This window comes from Macrotis lagotis, chromosome 1, assembly GCF_037893015.1.
Source record: "Macrotis lagotis isolate mMagLag1 chromosome 1, bilby.v1.9.chrom.fasta, whole genome shotgun sequence".
In the NCBI taxonomy this organism is placed as follows: domain Eukaryota; kingdom Metazoa; phylum Chordata; class Mammalia; order Peramelemorphia; family Peramelidae; genus Macrotis; species Macrotis lagotis.
The window spans coordinates 531,617,599-531,639,996 of NC_133658.1; positions in this window are offsets into that span (position 1 = coordinate 531,617,599).

Below are 22,398 nucleotides of genomic sequence, written 5' to 3' on the forward strand. Positions count from 1 at the left end.
TTTGTTGTTTTTGTCTTTTTTCTAATCCAATTAGGATCACATTGCTTTCTAACACTAAAAATGAAAAAAAATTATCACTAGATAATAAGTGTGCAAAAAGTCTTTTCCACAAAATCTAATTTAACTCTTTTCTTGCTTCTTATCTTTATATAAATGGTTTTTAAACTGGTGTCTGTGAACTTTTTGAAAAATATTTTAATTGTCATATGATTATTTTCCTTTTAATCCTATACATTTTATTTTATATAGCTATATTGATATAAATATTGATATATTTTACCATGCTTCAAACTGCCAAATGAATTTATTTTAGTGAGAGAGAAAGAGAGAGAGAGAGAGAGAGAGAGAGAGAGAGAGAGAGAGAGAGATTTATATACTGGTTATTATTTCACATATTTCCCTTTTAGGTTTAACAATTTTCATTCATATATATTTATTAATAAATATTCATAGAACAACATTCTCTACTTCTTAAAGTTAGTTAAGAAACCAAAAAAAATATTCAACAAACAATAACAAAAACAATAATCTAAAAACCTACTGTAATGAATGTTAGGTAAAGATTCTTAATGATGAAATCCTCTTTGTTTCAACATGTTTGTTAACTTTGCAATAATACAAAAACAAACACATAAAATATCCTCTACCTGAGCTGAACAGGAAGGAATAAAATGAGCTCCACATATTTTAATTATAAATGTGTGTTTCTTTTCAACACTGACATGAAAAACAGGCAATGACTATAGTTACATCAATCCTTGCTAACTGTCTCAAAAAATATGTGCAACGCTACAATAAAAACAGTTCACCAGCTGTTTATGTAAAAATTATTTGAAGAAAAATAAGCATGGCCATATGGCACAGTAGCTTTGCAGTGGGAGTATGAAGAATAATTTTGTAGACTGTAGTACATAATGGTCATGCTAAGTAGGGTGTCAAATATTGCCTGCACATTACATTAATACTTAATCTGTCCTTTTTTATCCTCTAAGTGCTTACATTCTCTAGTGAATTGTATTTTAGAAACACATTAATAACTCACTCTGATTAAGAATTAATTTTTCAAATGACAAAATATTTGATGTTACATGGAAATCCCCAACATTATCTAATTAAAGAATACTTACTTTGAAGAATTTCCTCACTTAGCTCTGCCCTCTATCAATTAAAATCACAACACTGTAAACTCCTCAACACAATTCTTTTTTTCATATTTTCCCATAATTATTCTCTAAGGGAACCTCCTACCAGACTGGAGTTATTTCTATTAATAAATTTGATATTCAAGTAGTCAAATACTTATATAGTTTATCAATTAGCTGGTCATTCAGTAGAAATATGATGTTAAGAATCCTAACAGATAAAATTAATAGAACTTAGGGGTTTTATATTTTTTATCCTTCTTCAGATTTTCCTTGGTTAAGAAATATTTGATCACCTGATAGATAATTTTACTTTAATAAGCCTCTATAGGTCAACTGATATTCAGTCTGTTACTGAGTCTATATTTGATGACTTTTCAATTAGATATGCTAAGTGTGCCATGAATAGCTTATACAAACTCCTAATTTTTTTTTAAGTTTTTGCAAGGCAAATGGGGTGAAGTGGCTTGCCCAGGGCCATGCAGCTAGGTAATTATCAAGTATCTGAGGCCAGATTTGAACTCAGTTACTCCTGGCTCCAGGGCCGGTGCTTTATCCACTACGCCACCTAGTTGCCCCCTAAACTCATAAATTCTAATGTTTGACCCCAATTTATACATTTTTTTTCCTTTTTTTTCCTTCCTTCTCTGTGATTCTTTTATTTTGAAACTAAGAAAAGGACATAAAAGCGAGAAAAGATGAAAACCTGGCAAAGAATAAATATACTACCAGCAGCAGCAACAGCAATAATGGTAATAATACAGCAAACATATTCTAAAAAATGCCTCTGAAAGATTTCCAGAAATGTAGGTGATAAAAATAAACAGACTTGTTGACTGCCTACATAATTCTTTGCCCTCCCAAAAATAGCCCTTGCCACACACCTGTAATTTAATTTCTAATCCGCTGACTTCAAATGAAGAGTTCTTTGGTAGTTAACATTTTGACACAGTTACAAACAACTTTTAAATCACATCAGTCTCCATTGATGACTTACCAAAAACTTTCCTGTGAAAGGGAAATAAGACAGGGTGAGTAAGGAATAGGAAAGAAGTAGGTATTATCATTTGAAACTTTATAGAATCATTGGGGTTTATTAATAAGGAAACAGATTTTGAATTGGCAAGGATCTTGAAAACCTAGAAAACATCATACAGTTTTCAAAATGTCCCTGAGTCCTTATTTGTGGACAATGTTACAGTATGACAAAAATACCTCAGACCATGCTGATTTGGACACACACACACACACACACACACACACAAATATGTTTGTATATATTTGTATATCAAATTTGTATATCATAAAAGAGTTCATTCTCTGTCACACTCTAAAGATATAATCTATTTCTGAGAACATTGCTACTAATATATATATATATATATATATATAGATATATAGATAGATAGATAGATAGATAGATAGATAATGGTACTTATTATACATATATAGATAGATAGATAGATAGATAGATAGATAGATAGATAATGGTACTTATTATACATTCAAGGTGTTAAATTTCTCAAGCATTGCTAGAAAGATAAGTCAGTCTGTTATTAAATTATAATTCTGTTTTTGTGGACCTAAAAAACTAACGTATGATTGCATTATTCATATTTCTGAAAACATGAAGAATGACCTTTGGGATATTGCTGTACTTCTTATATCAGAGCAGGAGGAATCCCAAGAAAATATATTTGGAATTGAGATGGACCTCAGAGATCATTTAGTTCACATCTTATTTTACAGATGAGAAAACTTGGGCCAAAGAAGTTAAATGATTTGGTGAAAGACAGGGGAAAAGTTTGAACCAATAAATATCAATCCAAAAATCAGCATTCTTCCATTTAAAAGATCATAGGACCAAACATTTCATAGTAAGCATTGTTGTTAAAAATCATATATGTATTTTATTTGTAAGGAATTAGTTAACCAATGACACAGATAATAGGTAGCTGAACTGGAATTCAAACCGACATCTTCCAAATGCAAAACTTATTTTCTTATTGAAATACAGTGTTTCTGACTCATAACAAAAAAAAATAGGTTGAACTGACTCATCTCCTATTGGAGTTTCAGCTCATTAATCACATTTTGTGTCTCAATAGACAATGATTAGAAGCAAAACTTCTGTGAAGAATGGTGGATTAGTCTGAGGACAGTTTGGAATTTTAGCCTATTTCATCAGATGTTGTTTTCAGTCATCAATTGGCAGACAAGTCTCTACTATTTAGCTTTACCTTGGTAGATCCTCAGTCACTAAGTATTTACTAAACATCTATTCACATTAGTTGAAGTCTGTCAGTGTTCATTAAGTTGGCATCATCTTTTAATATAAATGATAATCTGCATCCACCTAATATCTGCACATATTGTAAAGGAAACAATAATATATTAAGTATTATATTTTTTCTAGATTTGGAATGAAACAATAGGAAAAAAAGAAAATCGTTCATTGGAAGCTGAGTATTTTTCTACTTTCTTCCTCCATTGAAATTTTCTAATGTTTTAAGATGGATTGCCCAATGTTTATCAAAAGATAATCACCTTAGTCATAATAAAAATAATAATATAGTTATAAAATAGAATATATATATGACATAATATAGTTAGTATATAATTGTTGTGCAAAAAAGCTGTCAGTTGTCCTTATTGATCCAAAATACCCCTATCAAACATTAAGTGGGTCACCTATAATTCATAAGGTTGTGAATGAGTGAGTGTGGCTGGCTTCTGAATTCCCAGTCACAAATCTAGTCCCTGATTCAAGAAATGCCTCAAGAACTTATTTCCTCTTATTCCCTTAGCAGCTTAAAAGATCAAAGAAACGTGTTTTCCTCTCATTACAGATTCATGTGGTGTTCCCTACCACAATTATCTTCTAATTAAAAGCAGGGTAAATATCTGGTGTTTCTTTTATTTTTCTTCTTCATATTTCATATTAGCATTTAATTATTTTTTAGTTGCAAAAGAAAATAACCTAAAAAAAACTGATCATCTTCCTTCTTTTGCTCAAGATTATTTTCTGAGGGAGAGGCTGATTAAATTGAAAATTCCAATGCATATTTTTGTGTGTGTGTGTGTGTGTGTGTGTGTGTGTGTGTTGTATGTGTGTGTGTGTATAAAAATTTTGATAAAACACAAATCTGCAAAAGCTTAAATATATAAATCAATATCGCATATGTACTATGTATAGAACCCTTACCTTCTTACGTTTGCAAAGTTTGTCCTCTCCAAACTCCATATTCTTCTTTCAAGAAGATTTGTAATTTTCCTAAAAACTGATCATTAGAAACCCAAGTTGGAAGTGAAAGAAAATAACTGGGACATTCATCAGAATTTGTATATCAAAAAAGAGTTCATTCTTTGTCACATACTAAAGATATAATCTAATTATTTCTGGAGAACATTGCTATTAATCAATGATTAATCTTTGCTCATTCTATTTCCTAAAAAAGTTTTCTCTTGTTGGAGACAACTCTACCCATGTCCCGTTTCAACTGTTCTTTCCCAGAACCTTCATTTGAAGAAGTGCGTATGTCATGCTCACCACTGATCCTTGTGAATTCCTGAATCTCAAGTCTACTGCTACTTTTTCATGTACAATGTCAATGTGGTCATCCTATTTTCCCCTTTCTGATATTCAGGAAATACTTGTTTATTCTATATGAACACCAGGGGTTTCTTTCTACAAAGCATTTTATATCTTTTAATGAAGTATAAGTGATGATTGATAAATAAAGTTCTCAAACTTGGCAGAGCCAACATGATGGTATGAAGCTAAGATGTTCCTGGACCCTTTCCTTAACACAGATAAATGAAGTTGCTGCACTAACATTAAAGCTACAGATCACACCAAGAAAAAGAGAGGACTGGGGCATCTGAGTGGCATAATGGATGGAGCACCAGCCCTATAGTCAGGATGAGCTAAGTGCAAATCTGTCCTCAGACACTTAAAAAATTACCCAGCTGTTTGACCTTGGGCAAGTCACTTAACCCCTTGCCTTGCCCCTCCTGCCCAAAAAGAAAAAGAAAAAGAGGGAATCCAAATAAGTTTTCAATGGTAGACATCATGGAGATTCTTCAGTGAAGGTATGTCTTATTGGGAGAAAAGGGGAAGCATAGCTTAGTGAAGGAGAACTGGAAAGCCAATGGGAGCCTTTTAGCCACAGTTCAGTCCAGGTCCTAACAGCTAGACAAGAGCATAGGACTTGGCAATTGAATAGCAAGTCAACAGGGAGGGTCCCAACCTCAAACAAATTCTGAACCCTGGAAAAACTCTGGTCAAAATACAGGACTGGGTTGGGAACAAATCATTGCATAGTAAGAACCTGGAGAAAAATAATAAAGGAGAAAATAAACCTCTGCAAAGGCAAAGACTGGACTGCATAGGCAAGTCTTGGCCAAGGACAAACCAGGGATTAGGCTCCAGCTCCAGTATAAAAAGCCTGAATCTATACTCCCCCTATCACAGGAGCAGAGCTCAAACAATAAAGATGAGGAGAAAAGTTAAAAGAGTGCTCACTATAGAAAACTACTTGGTAGATAAAGATGATAACAATTATGTTAGAAGAAGAAATGAGTGAAAAATTACCATGGAGGAATCTCAAAAGAGTCCTTGAAATGGACTCAAATCCAAAAACTCGTACAAGAGAGTACAAAACAATTTAAAATTCAAAGAAGAGAGGAAGAAGAAAAATGGAGAAATGAAATTAGAATCATGCAAGAAAATTATGAAAAATTGATCAAAGAAATCAACTCCTTTAAAAGTAACAATAATCATCTGGAAAAGGAATGAAACCTTTCAAAAAGTAAAATAGATCAACTGAAAAAAAGGAAACACAAAAGTTACTTGAAGAGAATAAAACCACAAATATTAGACTTCATCAAATAGAAACTAATGAATCATTCTGGACTACAAGATTCCATCAAACAAACTAAATAGGCTTGAAAAAGTTGAAGAAAATATAAAATAACTATTAGGAAAAGCAAACGACCGGAAAATAGATCCAGGAGAGATAATTTAGGAGTCATTGGACTTTAAGAAGGTCAAGATCAAAAAAGAACCTGGAAAACATCATACAGGAAATTATTAGGGAAAATTGCCCAGATCTGCTCAAACTAGAAGATAATATGGCCATCAAAAGAATCCAGAAAGAATCACAAGGATTAAAACTCCAAAGGTTGTTATAGTCATATTTCAGAACTCTCAAATAAAGGAGAAAATAGTGCAAGCAGCAAAAAAGGAAGCAATTTAAATACAAAGGAAACAGAATCAGAATCACTCAGGATCTATCAGCCCCAACAAAGAAGGATCAGAGGACCTGGAATACCATATTTCAGAGGTCAAAGGACCTGGAACTTACAAGCAAGAATTTACAACCCTACAAGATTCAACTTATAGTGTCAGGGGAAAAGATGGATATTCAAACAAATTTCCAAAATGTCCCAAAGTTTCCTGACAAAAAAGACCAGTACTGACCAGAGAATTTAATCATCAAAATTACAACTCAAGAGATGCATAAAAAACTAAAAGTAAAAGGGAAGGATAAAACAAAACAAACAAATGATACAAGACTATGAAACTATATACCCCCCCTAAAAGGAAAATATAACTTAAAACTCTTGAGAATTGCATTTCTTTTAGAATAATAAAAGGGATGAATATAATTGAAGAGATTAGACTAAGAGGATATGGGTATTGTTGGATCTTGTCTTTCCATTAAAGAGAACCAAGATGACATCATTATGTTTGAGGCAAAACCCTCATGAAAAGTCGGGGTGTTTACTTAAAACTTTAGTGTTTCAGTTTCCTTTTATCATTTTAATTTTCCTTTGCTCATAAAGTTTAGTACTTTCTCTGATTAGGACCTCATAATTTGGACAATCCTGAATCAATGTCTCCCATACCTTAAAATCAATTGCAAAGTTCTTAAATGAGACTTTGAGATGCTTATGGTTAATTAAATTGAGATGGATTTAATTCATGTCTTATTTAACAAGGGTTTAAGTACCCTGGTTGGGGGGGGGGAGTGTGGGAGAAAGTATGCTTGTGGGTAGGGTTTCAATTAGTTCATGAAATGTTTTGACTTTGCAAGATAGTTTGGCTCATGGGGATTGTGTGTCCTTAAAGGTTACTTGTAAAGGAGGTAAGGTAAAACATTATTATAATTTGATGTAATTCAAGACTCTTGAAAAGTGTACTTCTAATGAGACTAGAAGAGAAAGTACTTAGTGACACTGCTGCTAATCAAACAATCATTCTGTGATGGCACTTTTCAAGCAATCAATTAATCAAGCTGTGACTGATGATACCTGATTAATAGTACATTAGTTATAGCAGCAGGTAAAGAGGCAAAAAGATTTATAATTTCAGAGGGCAAAAAGGGAGGGTGTGAATACTGAGTAAATTTTATTCAACAGGTTTGGCCTAGAGAGGGAATGTTACATTCTCAGTTGGGTTTTAAATCTATCATACTCTGCAGGGAAGGTGGGGTGGGGGAAAGTAAAAGATAAGAAAAGAAGTGAATGATTAAAGGGAAAGTGAAGGCATATGTGAAAAGAAACTGAAAGTTAAATTTTAAAGAAAAGTTAAAGGGGAAAGGGAGTAATACTTTGGTGAGGCAGAATAAGAGGAAAGGAAGAGAAAAATATCAAGGGAAAAGATAGCAATGAGAAAAATTGAGAATTGATAAACAACTTTAAATGTGAATGGGATGAACTGTTTCATAAAACAGAAGCAGATAGAAAAAACAGATCAAAAAACAGAATCCTACAATATGTTGTTTACAAGAACAACATTTGAAGCAGAGAGTAACACACAGGGTAAAGGTAAAAGGATGGAGCAAAAGATATTATGCTTCACAGCAACATGGGGGTGATGATCAACCTTGATGAACTTGCTCATTCCATCAGTGCAACAATCAGGGACAATTTGGGGCTATCTGCAAGGGAGAATACCATCTGTATCTAGAGAAAGAATTGTGCAGTTTAAACAAAGACCAAAGACTATTACCTTTAACTTAGAAAAAATACTGTTAACTTTTTATGTAATTTGGCTATCTCTTATACTTTAATTCCTTCATTAAGGATATGATCTCTCTCTCATCACATTAAACTTAGAACATTGTATACCATGGAAACAATGTAAACGCTAACAGACTAACTTCTGTGGAGGTGGTGGCGATGGAAGCAGGATTAGGGGTGAAAAAAATGTAAAACTCAGAATAAATAAAATTTTTGAATGAATGAAAAAATGTATTGAATGAAAAAATGAATATATGAATGAAAAATGAATGAAATTGAATGAAAAATGAAGTGAATGAAATTGAACTTGAATGAAAATAAAGTATTGTTACTATGGAAAAAAGAAATACGTTATGCTTCACCTAAGGTAAAAAAAAATCAGGAGTAGTGATCCTGATCTCAGATAAAGCAAAAGCATAAACAGATCTCATTAAAAGGGATTAAAGAAGGAAACTACATCTTCTTAAAAGGCACCATAGGTAATGAAACTTCATCATTATTAAACATGTATGCAGCTAGTAGTGTAACATCTAAGTTCCTAGAGGGAAAGTTGAGTGAATTACAAGGAGACATAGACAGCAAAACTTTAATAAGAGGGTACCTCAACCTCCCTCTCTCAGAACTAGATGAATGTAATAACAAAATAAACAAGAAGGAAGTTTAGAAGGTGAGTGAAATCTTAGAAAACATAGAATTGATACATCTCTGGAGAAAACTTTTGGGGATAGACAAGAATATACCTTTTTTTCTCTGCAGTACATGACTAGGGAATAAAAATCTTATAATCAAATGCAGAATGGCAGAAATAATGAAAGCATTCTTTTCAGACCATGATGCAAATAGATTACATGTAATAAATGGTCATGGAAAAATAAACCAAAAACTAATAGGAAACCCAATAGCAATTTTAAATAATGTGTCAATAATTCTATCCAAGAAAATGATAATAATAAGACATTATACCTAAATTCAAGGGATGCAGTGAGGGCAGTTTTAAGTGGAAACTATATCTCTGAATGCCAAGAGGAAATGAATGAATTGTTAATGTAATTAAAAAAAGTAAAAAAAGAACAAATTAAAAATCTCCAACTAAATACCAAGTTAGCAATTCTGAAAAATCAAGGGAGAGAGTAAAATTTAAAGCAAGAAAACCATTAATATAATAAATAAAATTAACAGTTGGCTTTATGAAAAAGACAATAAAATAGACAAACCTTTGGTTAATCTGTTTTTTTTAAAAAAAGAAAGAAGACAACCAAATCACCAGTATCAAAAATAAAAAAGGGCAAACTAACCACCAATGAGGAGGAAATTAAAGAGATAAATTGGGAAGTAATTTGTCTAACTGTATACCAATAACTTAGATAACCTGAATGAAATAAATGAATATTACAAAAATAAAAACTGCCTTAAAACTACATTTCAGTAAAAGAATTGGAAGAAATCGTCAATTAAACTCCCTAAGAAAAAGTGTCCAGTTCCAGATGGATTTACAAGTGAATCCTACCAAATATTTGAGGAACAATTAATTCCTATTCTATATAGACTATTTAAAAATAGGAGAAGAAGGAGTTCTAACAAATTCTTTTTATTTATTATACCACCATAGTGCTAATACCTAAACTATGTAGAACAACAAAAAATTAGAAAATTAAAGACCAATCTCCCTAATTAATATTGATTCAAAAACCTCACATAAAATTTGAGCAATGAGATTGCAGCAAGTTATTACTAGGATAATATACCATGATCAGGTAGAGGAGGAATGGTTCAATTTTAGTAAAAACACTCAACATAATTGAACATATCAATAACAAAATCAATAGAAATCATAAAATTATCTTAAGATACTGAAAAAGCCTTTGATAAAATGCAACATTCATTCATATTAAAAATCCTAGAAAGTTTAGGAATTAATGGAGTTTTCCTCAAAATAATAAATAGTATCCATCTAAAAACCATCAACAAATATTATATGGAATGGAAATAACCTCAAAGGATTTCCAGTAAAATCTGCAGTGAAACAAGGACACCCATTATCTACATTTCTATTCAATATAGTATTAGGAATGTTAGCTTTAGCAATAAGAAAATAAAAAGAAATCAAAGGAATCAGAGTTGGCAATGAGAAAGCAAAGCTTTCTCTCTTTTCAGGTGATATGATGGTATCATAGAAAAAAATTTTAAAAACTCCTTGAAACAAATAAAAATTTCAGCACAGTAGCAGGATATAAAATAAAACCACATAAATCATCAGTGTTTATTTAAGCAACAAAGCCCAACAGCCAAAGGTAGAAAGAGAAAATCCATTTATAGTAATTATATCCAACATTAAATACTTGGGAATCTACCTCCCAAGACAAATTCTGAAATTTTATGAACAAAATTATAAAGCACTTCTCATTCAAATAAAGAAAGATCTAAATAATTGGGAAAAATGACAATTGCTCATGTTTAGGTCCAGCTAATATAATAAAAATGACTCACCAAATTAAATTGCTTATTCAATGCTACACTAAATCAAACTATACCTATCGACCTACCAAATGATTATTTTTACTAAGCTAAAAAAAAAAGGAAACAAAATTTATCTGGAGAAACAAAACATCAAGAATTGCAAGGGAATTGATGAAAAAAAAAATAAAGTCAAATGGCCTAGCTCTACCAGATCTAAAAATGTTGTACAAAGCAACAGTCATCAAAGATGTCTGGTACTGGTTAAGAAATACAGTAATAGATAAGTGGATTAGGAAATGTTCAAAAGAAACAATAGTAAATGATTTCAGTAATCTACTCTTTGATAAAATCAAAGTCATTATTTCTTCAATAAGAATTCAATATTTGACAAAAAGTAATGGTAAACCTGGAAAATAATTTGACAAATATTAGGTATAGACCCATTTTTCACACTGTGTATCAATGTAAGGTCTAAATGGATAAAGGATTTAGTGTAATTAATTAAATAGACCAAAAAAATTGTCTCTATCAAATCTAAAACTTCAAAAGGAATGATTTTGACTGTATTAAAATAAAAATTGTTTGCTAAGATCAGTGCTAACACAATTAGAAGGAAAGCAGAAAGCTGGAAAACGGTTTTCACAACTAGGAGTTCTGATAAAATGTATAGAGAATTGCATCAAATTTATTTAGTTTCAAGTCATTTCCCAAATGAAGAAACTAAAGTTGAATATAATCATATGGAAAAAAAAATCTCTTAATCATTGTTGCTTAGAGAAATGAAAATTGAAACAACTGTGAGTTATTACCTCAAACCAATCAGATTGACTGGGAATGAAAAAAGGGAAAATGATCAATGTTGGAGAGATTGTGGGAACTGTTGGACATTGATGCATTCTTGGTGGAATTGTGGACTGATTGAACCATTCTCGAGAGGAATATGGAACTATTGCCAAAGAGCAAGAATACTCTTTGATCCAGAAATTCCAATTCTAGGCCTATACCCAGAAGAAATCATGAAAATTGGCCACATGGTACAAATTTTTCATAGCAACTATTTTTGAAGTGGCAAATAATTTGAAATTGAGGGGATAACCATCAATTGGGGAATGGATGACAAGTTATGGTATATGAATATTATGGAATACTATGGTTATTTAAGAAACCCTGAATGGTTGGGCTCTATAGAAATATGAAATGAATTATAGGGTCTGATGTTGACTGAAAGGAGCAGAACCAAGAGACCAATGTACACATTAACAACAACATTGTGAGATGATCAACCCTGATGGAGGTAGCTCCTCTCAGTAGTTCAGAGAACTAGGCCAACCATATTAGAATAGCTATGGAAAACACTATCCCCATACAGAGGAAGAAAAATAAAACATCAGAATCTGATGAACACTATGTTCCCTTTTTAAAAAATATTTCCTTTGTTTCTTTCCCTTAATCCAAAGTCCTCATACTGAAAATGATTAATAGAATATTAACCTAACTATTCACTACTGAGTAGAGGGAGGTGGAAAGGGATGGTGGATAAAAATTTAGTAACTTTCAAATATGCATGTGCATATGTAAGAATGTTGAAAACATTTCATAACATTTATTTAAAACAATGAAATATCAATTAAAGACAGAGAAATAATGTACTCCTGTTTTTACTTTAGTTTCCTACCCTCCACGAAGATCTTCTCTGACAAAAAGATTCCCAATTACAGTTCTGCTAGAAATGTGAAGGTATTTTAGCATTTTACTACTATATATTATGCTTCTCATGCCAACAGAGGGAAAGATGGTGCAAATGGGAATAATCTTACATAACTTAAACATGTCCAAAAGTCTCAGATTTTAAAATCTCAAGTCAATTTCACTTCTGTAGAAAAGTCGATTATACATCATCATTATCATTATCACAATCATCATCATCATCACCACCATGTACGAAACTCTCAATTCAAACTTTTGTCTCAATAATAAAATAATTGTTTTTTAAATATATTATTAATGGAAGATTCCATGGAAATTTCAAAAAAGTTATTTCAATAATGTCTTCATTCTATTTTCAATAAAACTAAACCTCAATTAAAAATAGAAGGAAATGAGATAAATTAACTAGATCATTATTAGCAAGGAAGGGATTTTGTTTTTGTTATTCAAATAAATCTTTCTAGTCTGAATGGCAAGCCATTAAAGAGTAAGCATTGTCTTTTTTTTCTACAAAATAGTCGAAATTGACTAATAATAGAATAGAAGACAGAGTTCAAAGGAAAACAAGTGAAACTAGAAGAGAAGAGTGTAATAATAAGTAAATTGAGAAAAAATGTGACATTAAAAAAGGGATTACTCAGAAGAAAAAATAAATACATATATTATGAAGGAAACAGTTGTAGAAAACTTGTTTCATGTTTAAAAGAACATGTTCTTTGGTGGTACGAATTAGTGGTAGTAAGTATGTTATGTGTTACGTGGTTAGATTTTATGAGAATCTGTAAGTACTTGGTGCAATTTCTAAATTAAAACTGAAGTAGTTTTGGTGGGTAAATTACTTTTGAAATAGTCTCAAAAATTCCACAAAAAGCAATAAATTCAATAATAGTAATTTTAAAAGTAAAGGAAAGACTTGTCACAACTGATGATCAGTATTTTCTTTGCCTTTTCTTTATTGCCTCTGGGTTGAGAATAACCTATTATGAGCATAAAGATAGTCCTTGTGAACAATAAACAATAAGTAATCTTTGTTAAGCCATCTTAACTTTTCTATTTTATGAGATTAAAACCACACAACTATATATTTTTGGTTATTTATAATTCTGTTTGTAAGAGATAGCATGATAGCTTAAGATGGAGTCAAAGATTTGTAGATTCTTTCTAGTATAGCATTGGTGAGAAAAAAAGTGATAGGATAATACTTATGAATCATTAGATAACTGTTCTGTACTACAGAAAGGGATTATGAAGTAGTATTTTTTTCAAATGAGAATAGACTTTAAAAAGGAATGCAGCACATGCACAAAGAAACTCTGTTGTTACTCCCAATATGGGAGATTCATTGACCAAGATATTTGATTCTTTTGTCTTTGTGGATGTCTGTTTTCTGTTTGACTCTTTTTATAAAATATAATGAAAATTTACTTTATTTATCAAATAGGATTAGTCTTTCTTCTCAGGCATGTTCCCAGGTTTCAATCATATGCATATTAATTATTCTTTGATTTTAGGTAATGTAATAAATATTTACTCCTTGATTTTATTAGTCTCTAAATGTCAGGAGAGGAAACTTCCAGTAGTTCAGGGGTCCAACAACATTCTGGATACTGCAGATAATTTAGGACTACGAACTATTCGTGACTTTCAGAAGTAAATTTTGAGCATGAGACCTGTGTAACTGAGTCAAAGAAATATTTAACATTTGGATATGAATCCATGTTCAATGCCACTTACAAAGTAATCAGAACAAGTGAGAATTTGATTCCAAAGTCTTTTGAGAAAATATTATTTGTATTTGCAATATTCTATAAGTCATATTCCTTTGTAAAATTTTATTGATGTGGCAGCTAGGTGGCCCAGTGGATAGAACACCAGCCCTGGAGTCAGGAGTACCTAAGTTCAAATCTGACCTCAGACACTTAATAATTACCTAACTGTGTGGCCTTGGGCAAGCCACTTAACACCATTGCCTTGCAAAAACCTAAAAAAAAAGTTTATTGATGTTGTCATTTAACAGAATTTAGTTCCTAGTGAATAAGAAAAGAATATTTTTAGTGGAGGCTCAAGTCAAAGGAATTAAAGTGAGACAGTCTAAACACTGAAGGCAGATTTAGATCCTTGAGAGAATGATATAACTAACCTGTCTCTGGGATAGTACTGTACATAATATAGAAGCTTTCTCACCTTCCTTGGATATATTCAATTTATAAATAATAACTAATTTTATGTATTCACACATATTGAAATATAGTTCTAAAGTCTCTTTGCAAAACTTAAATAATAGGAAATGCTTTTTCTTCTATATATTTTATCAGTTCTCTGTATGTCTCAGATAGCAGATATCTATCAGAGAAATATATAATAAAGATTTGCATTCCCACCCCTGATTAGTTATCATTTTAATTCTAACTACATTGATCTTGTATCTACAGAAACCTTCCTATTTTTGTAATTATGTTTGACATTTTGCCTTTTCAATGTCTGACTCTAGTATGTTTTGACTCTTTTCACCTGTTTCTTTCCTTGATGTGTCAAAGACATTTTCTTCTCTGCTCTGATTTTACCTTTTCCCTATATTACTAATATTCATTTGTCTATATTGAATGCCTTCCCCCAATGCCAGAGTTCTTATTCCCTTTCCACTCAAATTAGCTACTCTAATATCCTATTGGAAAACTACTCTTTTTTTCAATTGTGTACTCTTGTTTGTGTGGTACATATGCAACAAATTTGTTTTCATATTGAATCTCTACATTCTGATTTGCAGTGACCTGTTTCTTTCCTGTTGACCCTACCTCCTTCGTCTTCCTTCCTTCATACATTTCCCCTAAATCACTGGACAATATGGGAAAGATCATTACTATTCTCTTGCCATTGCCTCTTCCTGTTTCTTCCTAAACACCAATCACTATATAATCTTTCCTCTTTTGAGATTCACTCAATTCCTACCTACCATTTAATCACTTTTACTTACCATCTGTTTTGGGGTCAATGCCTGTTATGTTTGTATGTTTGTATGTGTGTGTGTGTGTATGTGTCTATGTGTGTTCTTAATTAAAAAACATTTTTTCACAATTCCTTACTTAATTATATGAACTTTTTCTACCACCATATTAAAAAATCATCATAACTTTGATCTTGACATCACCCATCATGATCATGAACTCATAAATTCTCTTATCATGATCCATTTCTCTTTTATCTATTGAATTTGACCTTCCAATATCAAACCCATCTTTGCCCATCTCATAAACTTCAGTATACTGGATCCTTTGCTTCTATCTGAATATATTATCACAATACTAACTGTGCCCTTTCTCAACCCATTGGTGAAACAGTTCAACTCTATACAATCTTCTCATCTTAAATGCCATTGTCTCCTTCTTTATTATTTATCTTGCCCTGCCAAGTCTCAGCCTTGGCTCATTCTCTCACCATCTGTTGCTTTTGCTCCTAAAGTTGGAGCAAATTATGAAAACATACAACTGGTCCACTACTGATTTGCGTTTCATAATATTAACTGGGTCTTCACTATGCCAAGGCATTTTTATATTTTTATTTATATTTTATATTTTACTCTTCATCTCACATAAAGCAAATGCTTTCTGATACAATCTCTTCCTTCAGTCCTCTCTCACATAATAAGAATGTACTTCTCTTTGCCAAGAGAAACTCCTTTACATACAATTCTCTACATTCTTCTCTAACATTCCCCAATCTTTCCTTCTTCCTAACTCATCACTTTCTCCCTTTCTCCTACGTGCTTTTCTCCTGTTTTCTCTATATTAAAAAAATCTTTCATTTTATACATCTCTCCTTAGTAGCAATTATCCCATGTCTCTTCACCATACATGCACACACACACACACACACACACAAACACACACACACACACAGTATTGTGAGTGATCACACCCACAATTACTACTTGGATCTTTTACATTAAGGGAGTTTCATTTTAAAAATTTATTTTGTATCAAGTAATAGAATAGCTTTTGCCTCTTGCAAAGAATTTGATTCATCCTGTCTGAAATTTCCTGGATTCCTTGAAATCAATCAGTAAATGGTCAGCAATGGGTGTTTTAATCTTCTTTGTTTATTTTTGCTATTTTAAGAGGAATTGCATATAAGTTTGAACTTTAAATATAGCACTGAGACATTTATGCAAACTGTTTTACATGAAAGGAATGATAATTGTTCTATTTCTTAATATAAAACAAATCCCTAGTTGTGAAAGTATTGATTTTCATCTAATAGAAACTTCTCTACTTAGAAGTTCTATCAATGAAATCACAGATTAAGTTTTTACCAAAATAACTACCAGATCAAACAACTTTATTTCACCAAAATAATTGCCAGATCAAGCAACTTTATTTGAATTTTAAATTTTTCTCTAGATTTCTGGTTTCTAGTACATTTCCTGAGATGACCTTGATTAACTTCACAATTGTCCAGGATAAAAATCTCTGTTAAAACCAACCACCATCACCACCATAACCACTGCCTAACCAAAACTAATACTATCCTCTGGACTTTGCATGAGAATAGAATCTCAATTTTTTTTTAATTTAATGGCATTTTGGGGTATCCTTAATCTGATAAAGTATCTCTTCTCTAAAGAGACAGTCAGTTGGAATGGATGAATTTACCTTATGCATTTTAAATCTGAATTTTCCTGGTCAGATACACTCAATCTGTGTTAAGCTCACACAAAGTAATAAACATGATATCTATATCTACACATAATATATGTATATACATATATATGTATATACATATATGTATACATACACACACAAACTAGAAGTTCCCAATAGAACTGTGGAGAAAACTACAAATTAGGTCATTTGTTCTGAAATTCTCTCTGTTTTTCTATGACCATTTCCTAATTTCTCCTTTCTCTGTCTTATTAACCAAAGATACTCATTTTCTAGAGATGTGAAGTTGGAATTAAGTTTGGTAGTACATTTCAGATACTGCCTTCGTGCATCCAAATTTTCATGGTATACTATGCAGACCTTCCACTTATCACCCCAAAATGCTTTAATGCTCTAAAATTACCTCGTTATTTCTTTTTTCTTCATGTCAACCCTTCAAAAAATATCATTTTCTTTTTGTAGATTATGCTGATAGATTTTGGAGATTTTGGAGAAAAATGGAAAAAGAAATATTCAAAGTTTTAAATAATTTATTTTAAATATTTATATATGAATAAATATTTATAAATGAATAAATACTAGAAGATGAGAAAATAATGTTATTTTGTGGGTTACCTAAACTAAAAAAAACATAAAAATTAGACTAAACTACAAATATCAAATATATTGCCCTAAAACTGAATGTGTCCTATTAATAGGTGCTTATTATCTAAGACATAGAAGGTAGATAGAGAAAGGAATGAAATGAATGTTTAAAATAAGGCTAAAAGAAGGAGAATATGTATATGGCAGTCAAAAATTTCTCATAAAATTCCTGAATTAGCTTCAAATTTAATTATGGCATTTTGTATATATGCATGACTGTTATGGAAAAATATGCCCATGAATATGTTTGATGGGAGATTGCATGTGTGCATACTAAACACAGTGATTCTCTCAGTTGAATATTTAGGAAGGTATCTAACAAGTTATTTCTACTGAGCCATGAATAGCTAGTAATTTGAATTTTTATATTAGAATTTAAATATTAAAAGAACTTTAAAGACAAATGAAAATTGACCATATGTCTAGAATGTATCTTATACTTGTACTGTACGGGGATTGCTTGAAAGCAAAATGTTCCTGATCAGCATTAATGGTGGTGTTATTGGCCTTAAGTTGTCCCAGAACTTTCTTAATGATTCCTCAGATATCGAATACCCATTTAGCATACTAAATACCTAAACTTTTTGTTTGTCCACCATCACACATTTTCCCCCTACCATTGACTGTTCTTTTGGTATCAGTTATCCTTATAATATGCTACTGAGCAGGATCTTGTGCCTAGCACTTCTAACTAGGTAACCTTTATCTCTGATGATTTCCCAGCTCTGCAAAATAAAGTGATCTCTTCTGGTTTCTCAACTACTTCTCTTAATAATTTCTCTACTCAAACAATTTGAAAAGAAACAGGATGAAAAGAGTGACAGAGAGTAAATAGAATAAATTGAAAGGGATATAGGATGTAGGAAAAAACAGTAAAAAAATGAAATATAGTTAGCAAAAAAAAATAGCAAGTTTCTCTGTTAAAGATCTCATTTCTCAACCATACAGAGAATTAAATGAGCAAAAGTTATAAACAGTTTTCAGATGAAGTAATCAAAGATATCAATAGCCTTATAAAAATGCTCTAACTCATTATTGACTGGAGAAACATAAATTAAAACAATTTTGGGCTATGACTTCATACTATTAGCTTGACTGATAGGACAGAAAAGAAAATAAATTGTATAAGAGATGTGAGAAAATAAGACATTAATGCACTGTTGATCAATCATTTTGTAGAGCAATTAGGAACCTTGACCAAATAGCTATTAATACTTGAATATCCTTTGACCAAACAATATCACTGTTATGTCTGTATCCTAAAATAGATTTAATGAATGAAAAGTACCTATATTTATAAAAATATTTATAGCAACTCTTTTATAGTGGCAAAGAATCAGAAATTGAGGGGATACCCATCTTTTGGGGAATCACTAAATAAATTGTTCCATGTGATTGTGATGGAATACTATGGTGCTTTAAGAAATGATGAGCAGTGGGGTGGCTAGGTGGCACAGTGGATAGAGCACCGGCCCTGGAGTCAGAAGTACCTGAGTTCAAATCCAGGGTCAGAGACTTATTAATTAACTAGCTGTGTTTCCTTGGGCAAGCCACTTGACTCCATTAAAAAAACCTAAAAGAAGAAACAAGAAAAAGGAAAAATAAAGGATGAGCAGGATATTTGCGGTGATGACTGACTTGTCTAGTCACAACTAATTCAATGTCACACTAATACAAATCCAAGAAAACTCAAGATTTATCATGAAAAGTATTATTCATTCAAAGAGAAAGAATTGATGGTGACTGAATACAGATTGAAATATAATTTTAATTTTTTTCTTCAAATTTTTTTTCTATATTTTTACAACATGATTATTATGGAAAAGTTTTGAATACCTACCCATGTGTAGAATTGCTTGTTTTATCAAGGCAAGTTGTGGGAAGGGAGAAAGTGAGATAATTTGAAACATAAAGCTTTAAAAATGAGTAGTAAGAATTGATTGTACATATAACTGGGATGGGGGAACAAATTTTTTAAAAAGCATCCTTCTGCTCTCCAACTTGAGAAATCACAGTGTCTCTGTGTTTATGGTATGAAATTTCAGATCTCTCAGCTTTCATAATTAACCTTTTTAAGACAATGTCCAAGAGAAATATTAACATGATTCATTACAAATAAAAAGGCAACAAAAACAAAATAAAGAAATAAAAATAAAAGAACCTGAGTTCATCACAATTTTAATACTTGCTAAGGATATGGTGATGGCCACATCTCTTAAAGCCAATGAACACATATTTAAGTGCCTACTATGTATTCTAGAAACTGTTCAAAGTACTAGCAAATCAAAGATTGGCAAAAAAAGTACAATTCCTTTCATAGAAAGAGACAGAGACAGAGACAAAAAGATAGCAACAGAGACAGAGAGATACAAAAGGGAAAAGTCAATGGTATGAATATTTACATATGTAGATGTACAAACATATAATGCATTGCTCTGTGGAATAATAAATTTTATTTCTGTACTATGTGCTTTGCATTGTTCTTTTTGGAAGAGAGTAAAGGAAGTGGTTCAGATCAGCGGCGTGTATTTCATAATCCTGTTTAAATGAAATTTAATAAAATCATTATACTTTCTGTCTTACAGAATCTAATAAAGATAAAATTAGATATCACATTTATGCAAAATACTTTATAAATGTGTAGTTACTAGGTATATAAAATATTAATACTAATGATGATAATAGTTTTAATCTCTGGCTTTTATTCTTCTTTGCTTAAAATTATATTAATTTATATAGGTAAAACATTTATGCTTTCATTGAATCACTAGGAATTAAAGAATAATTACTTTGGAAATTTACCATTAGTTAGTATTCAGTTTTACAAATTTACTAAACTTCTCTATTTCAACACAGTCAAGTTTTTACAGTCTTTGTCATTCTAGGAAACAACTGGTGACAAGAATTTTAGTTTGTGTTGTAGGAGAGGAAATAAAAGGATAAATAGCCTGCATATACCAAGTATTTCAGTCCAAAATTTTCCCAGGAATGAATATATCTCATTCTCAAATGTATTTACACAAGAGAGAAATAAAGTTTTATCAGAAAGCAAATAGTATTATACAGAAAAAAAATAGAATATTCAGAACAGCCATATTTTAAATTCTTCCCCTGACACTTGCTAAAAATCTTGGACCATGTGCAGGTTACCTAATTTCTCACTCAACTTCCTCATTCCTAAAATGGGACAAATAGTGCCTACATTGTCAATTTCTCAGGGCTTGGATGAGAAAATATTAGGGGAAAAAACCCTTTATAAATATTAAGAGGCTATATAAATGTGAGCTCTGGCTATCTTTTAAATTTAGAATTATAAACTAAATGTTCATCAAGGGATTTGAAAATATGAAGAAATATGTAACAAACTTGATTGAATAGCTCAAAATTAATTCTAAAGTTACCAAAACAAGCTGTAATTATTTTTCAGGAATATAGTGTAATAAACAAGAAAGAACACTTTAAAAATGAAGAAATCTAATCTTTGTGTTTTTATTCATATTCAAATCTCAATGTGGGCAGAAAGATGTGTATGCATGTGTGTGTGCATGTGCATGTGTGTATGTGTGCACATAATTTTTCAATATTTCTCCATATAATATCATACAAACTTTGGATTCCATTTGCAAGCTATCCAGAGAGTCTAATTGTATCCTTGTCTCCTGAGACTTGTAATCATTTTAGAGTTGGGAAATGAAGTGTCTGAAGATGAAGTAAATAGTTGTTTTGTAATTATCACTCCAATTTTTTTTTTCATTTAGATGTTCAGATAATAAGTTCAATATCTCTAAAGAATAAAGGGATAATAAATATTTCAAATTTTCATTTTTAAAGATAATAAAGGAATTTCATTTCTTGAGTGATGAAATATATGACTGTAGTTCTAAAATTCTAGCCATCAGGGACTTCCAGGGGGCAGAACCAAGATGGTGGCACAAAGCTGGGAATCTCTTGGAGTTTAGATTTAAATGAAACCTAAACAGAACCTAAAGTGACACATTCCACAAATACACAGTGAAACAAGTTCTCAGCTCAATACATCATGGAGGAACTTCAATAAAGGTTTGTCTCATGTGACAAAAAGGGATATATAGCACAGTATAAGCAGAAGAGCTGGAAAGCCAGTAGGAATCTCTTAAATGCAGTACAACTGAGGACTGGACTCCGCAAACCAGGCTAGTAGTGAGGGTTCCAACCTCCCCTAGGATGACAAATTTTGAATCCCAGAAATGCTGAGGTAACAGACAGGACTGGGTTGGACTACCCTAACACAAGGAATGAACTGCTAGCCCCTAAAACCAGTAAGTCAGGGACTAGACCCCTGATCCTAGCACAAAACCTCAAGACTCTGCCCCCTGTCACCTAGGAACAGTACTCAATTCTCAAAATGAGCCAAAAACTAAACCCCAAAATTTATAACCATAAGAAACTGCTATCATGACAGGGATGAAAGAAATATCATCTCAAAAATGAAACGTAGTCACAAAATACCTACATGAGAAACCTCAAAGGAATTTTAAAGTGATCTTAAGTCCAAAAAAGATCTCTTATTAGAGCTCAAAAAAGAGTTTAAAGACCAATGAAGAGAAGAAGAAAAATGGAGAAAAGAAATGAGCTTCATACAAGAGAATTGTGAAAAATTGACTTAAATTAGCCAAATTGAAAAAAAAAAAAGTAAAAATGGTCAATTGGAAAATGAATGTAACTCATAAAAAATAAAGTTGGCCAACTGGAAAAGGAAACCACAAAATCTACCTAAAATAATA